The sequence below is a fragment of the Stenella coeruleoalba genome, assembly GCF_951394435.1.
Source record: "Stenella coeruleoalba genome assembly, chromosome: 7".
NCBI lineage: Eukaryota > Metazoa > Chordata > Mammalia > Artiodactyla > Delphinidae > Stenella > Stenella coeruleoalba.
Genome location: NC_137153.1, coordinates 80,630,849 through 80,638,040, shown reverse-complemented (window position 1 = coordinate 80,638,040; position 7,192 = coordinate 80,630,849).

Here is a 7,192-nt window from a genome sequence, read left to right as displayed (position 1 = left end):
TTAGCAGAGTAAGAGGAGGTAATGCCTCATTTTTGATAGCAGCACTCAGGAACTTAAAGAAAAGCGAAGTCTCAGTCTTAAGAATTGAGGGATATGCTACATCTATCATTCCTTTAATGGGTCTATACTAGATTTATCTGGAGTAGTTGTTCTCAATTTTGCATAGAAATGGAGACCACCATTGAAAACACTGATGAAATTGGTTTGCGGTTTAGCCTGGGTATCAGTTTTTAAAAGCTCCTCAGGTGATTCTCAAGTGCAGCCAAAGTTGAGAGCCACTGACCTAAAGCCTTCCTTGACGTTTTAGCATTTTCCTAACATCCCATATTTTGAGGGACCACGTGATGGCTGGTATGTGGACTGTGGTCCAGGAGACCTTCTCGGCATCTACTGGCCTGCTCCCTATCCCCTCTTTGCCACTCTGGGGTACTGCCTGGCCTTCTTCCTTAGTTCTCCCACTGTTACTGGGAACGTAACACACTTTCCTCTCCTCTTCATCCAAGGCTCTGCATGGACACAGGTGGCCACTGGTTTGAGTGTGAATCCACTTCAGATGGCATCAAAGACCAAGTTGCCTCTGTATGAGACTCTAGTGATGAGTCACACAATCAAATGAATGTGACGCCCCCTCCGTGGACACGACTAATGTTTGTGACCCTAGGCAAGTCGCCTTACCTCTCTGGGCTTCCGTTTCCTCATTTCTAAAATAAAAGAGCTCCACCCTCTGTAATTCCATTAGTTTTCTATATTTATCCCCTGGTCTCTTTTATTTGACAATCGCTTTGGTTACTATAGTAGGAAAGGAAATAACATTAAAATACCAAGTTTGTTTAGTTGTGTAAGAAGAGCAGAGAACCAAAAGTCACTTTCGTTAAAATTCTATAGGGATATTAAACATATTCCTGTCTGAATGTATTGTCAACCTTGGTTGACAATACATTGACAACTGGCAATTTACAATGTTCGCTCAGTGTCAGGAGAAGACATATCCGACAGCAATCGTGTGGGAAATCTGTTTGAAACACTTTGCTCTCAGAATCTCTCCACTGTCAATTTGCAAACGACTTTTACCCTCCTGAAGCCGCAAAGGGTCTGTATTCTTATACCTGTTTGTATACACCAAAAACAGCCATCAAAACATAATCCCAGGACTTCCCTGGTGGCGCAGTGGTTGAGAGTCCGCCTGCCGATGCAGGGAACACGGGTTCGTGCCCCGGTCCGGGAGGATCCCACATGCCTCGGAGCGGCTGGGCCCGTGAGCTGCTGAGCCTGCGCGTCTGCAGCCCGTGCGCCGCAACGGGAGAGGCCACAACAGTGAGAGGCCCGCGTGCCGCAAAAAAAAAAAAAAAAAAAAAAAAAGCGTGACGCCTGCTAAATCTGTCCACAGTGTTTTCAAGAAATCATGCTCACACGGAAACGTGCTAGGGAATACGGGATACTACCATAAGCGTGAATTGTCTCTCTGGAAATATTCATTATGCAAAATAAATGGCGTTGGGGCAGGGATATTCAGTGATAACAAATACATCAAACTATTCTTAGCCCCCAAAGCTCCCCACCCTGCCCCCCACACACCTCACTCCTCAAATCTTTGGCTCAGCAACTAGTGCTTGAATGAGCATTCCGTATTCAGCAGCCACTGGGTGGCTTGCACTGGAAGTCTCCTCACTGGTGGATACTGGTTGACACTGGTTAAGCCTCTTGCCAGTCTTTCACTAGCATGAACTCTATTTAAAAAAAAAAAAAGCTCCTGAGTTTCTGGGTTCACACCCTTTTTTTGTCCTAGCTCACCTTTCTCTTTTTCTCCCTCTCTCATTGAAAGCAAAGCTGGATTACTGGCCAACAATGAGGCAATGAAAGAGAGTCAAGGCCTACAGAGGAAGAATGGAGCTTTTAAATGTCTGAAGATCTATAGACAGAAAGGGAATTGCTGGCACTGAAAAGTGTCAAGTGGTGTTTCTAAACTCTGGTAAAGAATTACAGTTAGAGTTTCTGGGGCATTTTAACAGTGTTTGGCGGTTGAAGTTCAAGGAAGAATGGTTTGAAACATAGTCCAAATAATCATTCTCAAGTTTACATAACAGGAAAAAAGGACCAGCTGACATCCATCTATGAAGTGCAACTGGAAATCTGCTAAAGGAGAGAGGAAGAGAGAGAGAACACTGCATTGCCAAATATGGGGAGATTTAAGACATTTTACATTCCGCCAAATAGTACCTCTTACATCCTGTTAATCCAAGTCTGTATTTTGCAAGAACAAAAAGAGAACCAGCACATTTAAATGTACACTGTAGCGGAGTCTCTCCAGTGATTTCCAAAGAAGCTAATCTTTGAAACAGGGAAATCTTGAGAGTTTCCAGTGTAGGCAGAGCCTGGACAAAGTGTCCAGCTCAAAAAGACCCTCAGAGCATAATTTTATCCAAACCGGGTGCCCAGAGCTATGAACTCAGGCAGACACACAAGTCCACAGGCTGGCTTTCACATAGACAACTGCACTGCGTGTTGTAAAAAGCTGGCGGGTGCAGAGGAGTTTCTGTCGTTTTATCCCCCTACTCTCTAGGCAAGTGATCCCACAAAGAGAGCATTTGATAGAGTAGTTATAGAAGACATGATACATAACTGCTTCATCAAGACATTATTTCAGGATATTCCAGAAACAAGGAAGTGTCTGCCTGTTTTCAGTAAACAGTCTTTACCATATATACCATAACAACAACAAAACAAATAATCAAAGAATATACCAAAATTTTAAGCCCAAAGCTTTGGTATCAGGACCTGACAGATCTGGATTTAATTCCTAGATATGCAACCTCCCAGGTAGCTATGTAACGCTGAGCAGATGATATAATCTCTTGGAGCCTGGGTTTCTTCTTCTGTCCCATGGGATAATAATAATGCTTACCTAATAGTATTGTTTGGATAAATAATATAATGAATGGCCCTTTGTCGATATTAAATAAAAGTATTTGTGTTTCCTATTAACATTAGAAAGTGGAGTTAGGAAACAGAACAGTGATGGTTCCTATGTAATGGCTTCACTGAGATATAATTTACAAGGCAAAAAATTCACCGTTTAAAGTACACAATTCAGTGGTTTTTAGTGTATTTACAGCGTTGTGCAATCATCACCATAATCTAATTTCAGAACATTTCATAACCTCCAAAAGAAACCTGTACCTATTAGCTGTCACTCCCTACCTTCCCTCTCTCCAGCCCCTGGCAAGTAATAATCTACTTTCTGTCTCCCTGGATTTGCCTATTCTGGACCTTTCATACAAATAAAGTTGTACAGTATGTGGTCTTTGGTTACTGGTGTTACAGCTTCTTCTTGATTCATTTTTACATGAATAGTAGCAAGTAGAAATAAAAAGACTTCTTTGTTAAATTATCTCATTGGTTGACTTTAAAAGGATCCACGTAAGTTCTGAGTAGAAGGGAATGGTTAAATGCCATATTCTTTTCCAGCAAACATTAAGCAAATAAATCATGTAGTTTGATCACATTAATGCATAACAGCCTTTCCTGTTCATTTATTTTCTCTGGATCCGGTCCTCGGCATTTGGCTGTATCATGAAGAAACTCCTTCCAGCACTGAGAGTGTCCTTGACTTTAGCCAAGGCCCGACACAATTGTTCCCATAGCAAAGCCTACTGTGTACTGAGCGGCCCCCTTCATGAGGCTGGACAACACGACAAGAGTGCCTAGTAGGGATGCGGGAGATTGGTTCCAGCCCTCACTCTGCCACCAAACCTCAGGTGTTAGAAGAATCAAAGGAGATGAATGAACCTGAAACGGCTTTGGAAAGTGTTTACATGTCAGTTAGGAATCTTGGGTCATAGGACTGAAATTGCTGGATCGTAAGGCAATTCTTTGTTTCACTTTTTGAGGAATCGCTAATCTGTCTTCCACAGAGGTTGCTCCATTTTACAGTCTACCAGCAAGGCATGAGGGTTCCAATTTCTCCACGTCCTTGCCAACACTTATATTCCCTTAAAAAATTATACCTAGCTTAGTAGATGTGAAGTGGTAGCTCATTATGGTTTTGATTTGCATTTTCCTAATGACTAATGATGTTGAGCATCTTTTCAAACTTTTGTATGTCTTCTTTGGAGAAATGTCTACTCAAGTCCTTTTCCCATTTAAAAATCCTAATTGGGTTATTTGCCTTTTTCTGTTGACTTGCAGGAGTTCTTTATATATTCTGGGTATTAAACACTTATCAGACATATGCTTTGCAAACACTTTCTTCCACTCCATAGACTGCCTTTTTACTTTCTTAATAATTTCCTTTGATGCATAAAAATTTTTAATTTTGGTGAACTCTAAGTCATCCATTTTTTTCTTCTGTTGTTCTTGCTTTTTGGTATTATATCTAAAAGACCATTGCTTAATCCACAGTCATAAAGTGGTACACCTATGTTTTCTTTTTAAGGTGGCTTGTTAGCACGGTACGTAGGGCATCAGTCACATAAAAATATTATAGTTTTAGCTCTTACATTTAAGTCTTTGATTTATGTTTTGTATACGGCGTAAAGGTAGTTTTTACATTTTTAAATGGTTACAATTTAAATGGTCAAATAAAGGTAATATGACCTTGGTAATATGCTCACTTTTGTCTCTTGACTCATGAAGCCAAAATAGTTACTATCTGGCCCTTTATAGAAAAGTTTGCCAACCTCTGTGGCCAGATGCAGTCCTTGCAAATAGACTGCTTAATAAATGTTGAACAAATAGATTCATTCAACAAATATTTAACTCTTCTACTGAGTGCAATTATGGGGTGGGGGAGGGGGTTCAAAGATGGAGTGAGAACTCGTTACATCCAAGCAGGAATGAATTATACCTGGCGTAGAAGAAGCCAAGTACTAGAGATTAAATATTCTTCTGGGCAAAGGTCAGTCCTAAATGGTAATGAAAGCTGAGATGTAAACTATTTCAAATTATTTTTGGAACGAGATGCATAACAATTTGGAGAGGCATACGCCATAATGAACACATGCACACACATACACACGCATACATTTCCTTTTCCACGGTAAAGTCGAAGGAAATTAACAGAGATAGTGAGTGAGTCACCAAAGGGGACTAGAATTACCGTCCCATGAGGAGGAAAAACTTTTGTAACACAGGGCAAGGCAAGTCCTTGGTTCATACCTTTTCTGTTAGTAGCAGACAGTCTTCACATGCAGTAAAATGTGTGTATTACTGCCTATCTGTGGAACCAAAATTTCAATGAAAATGCTCTTGCAGCAGAAATCTGCCTCCCTAATGACAGTCCTCTAGAGGAGGCCTAGCTGTTCCTTCACAAACGGGAAGGGAATACATTGCACATTTCAGTCTCTCTTAATGGACAAAACCATAAACAAAGCAAAAAAACGAGAAAGAATCCACCTCTCTGCGACTCTACCCACCAGCGGTTCCTCAGAATCTCCCATCAAGAAATTCTTCAGGGCATCCCTGGTGGCGCAGCGGTTAAGAATCCGCCTGCCAACGCAGGGGACACGCGTTTGAGCCCTAGTCCGGGAAGGTCCCACATGCCACAGAACAACTAAGCCCGTGCGCCACAACTACTGAGCCTGCGCTCTAGGGCCCGCGGGCCCAGAGTCCGTGCTCCGCAACAAGAGAAGCCACCGCAATGAGAAGCCCACGAACCGCTATGAAGAGGGGCCCCCGCTGCCGCAGTTAGGCAGAGCCCACGCGCAGCAGCAAAGACCCAACGCGGCCAAAAATAAATAAATTTATAAAAAAAGGAAATTCTTCAAACAGCATTATCAGTTAGGGATTCAGTTTGACTATGATTAACAGGAAATTCAATTAAACAGTGACTTAAACCAGAGGCTTCATTTTACCTGCATGAAAGAGGTACGGAGGTAGGCAGACCAGGGCTCCTCAAGGCTCTTGCCACGCAGTCATCCTTAGCCTGCGGTTTGAAGTTTCAGGGTCACCAATAGCATCTCCACCTCTACTTTCCTATCCCCGAACCGGGAAGAAAGAAGGGGAAGGACGAAATGTGCGTGTCAGGTGAATCCAAGCTGTTTTCTAAAACCTTCCCCCCCCCCCCCCCCGCCCCGCCGGGAATTTCATTTCCCTCTCATTGGCCAGAACTGTGTCACATGGCAACTTCTAACGTCAAGACAGATTAAAAATGTAGCTTTTTAGCTAGGTACAATTTTTTCCTGTTAGTCAGGAAAAAGAAGAAATGGATATTATGTCCTAAGAGTGTCTGCAACAAATAAACCTTTGCTTTGGATAAAGCCAGTATGCCAGATGCCCGCCCTCTAGTTAATATCTTAAATTGGTCCTTCTCCAACTTTAACGTGCATATGAATCACCTGGGGATCTTGTTAAAATGCAAATTTTGATTCAATAGATCTGGGGAGGGGCCTGGGGCTTCTAATTTCTAAGAAAGCCTGCTGACCACACTTTTAATTGTAAGGCCTTAAATCACAGGATCTTCTCATCAATCAGAAAAGAAATCAACTGTTTTCCTGTTTTTGGTTTGTTTTAACTGTATGAGTTTAAAATTTAAATCGTATTCCCACTGCATACCTGCTAATATAATGAAATAAGAACTACGCAAATGACCTGCAGCGTTCTTGCCAACATTTTTAAACTAGAATCAAATAATGAAGAACCTCAGATAAATCGAAGCTGTGGGATATTCTACAAGTGACCTGAACTTGTCAAAAATTCAATAGCGTGAAAAACAACAAAAGGCGGGAGGATGGCTCTAGATTAGAGACTGAGAAGATAAAAACCAACGGCAGTGCATAAGCCTTGATTATATCTTAGATATTTTTTAAAAGCTATAAAAATATATATATTTAAAGCTATAAAATATATATTTGAGGCAACTGGGTAAAATTGAATGTGTATTGTACATTAAATTATATTACGGCATTGTTAAATTTCTTAGGTGTGATAATCATATAGGGTTTTTGTAGGAAAATGTCCCAATGCTCAGGCAACATTGGTTGAATTATTTAGGGAAGAAGTACCATGATAACTGCAACTTATTTTCAAGCAGTTTAGCAAATATATATTTTGAGAGACTGAGAGAAATAAAACAAACATGGGGGAAATGTTCACAATGGGTGAATCTCGGTAAAGCATTTACAGGGGTTCGTTATAGAACTCTTTCAAATTTTTTCTACATTACAACAATTTCCAAATGGAAAGTAGGGAAAATTTT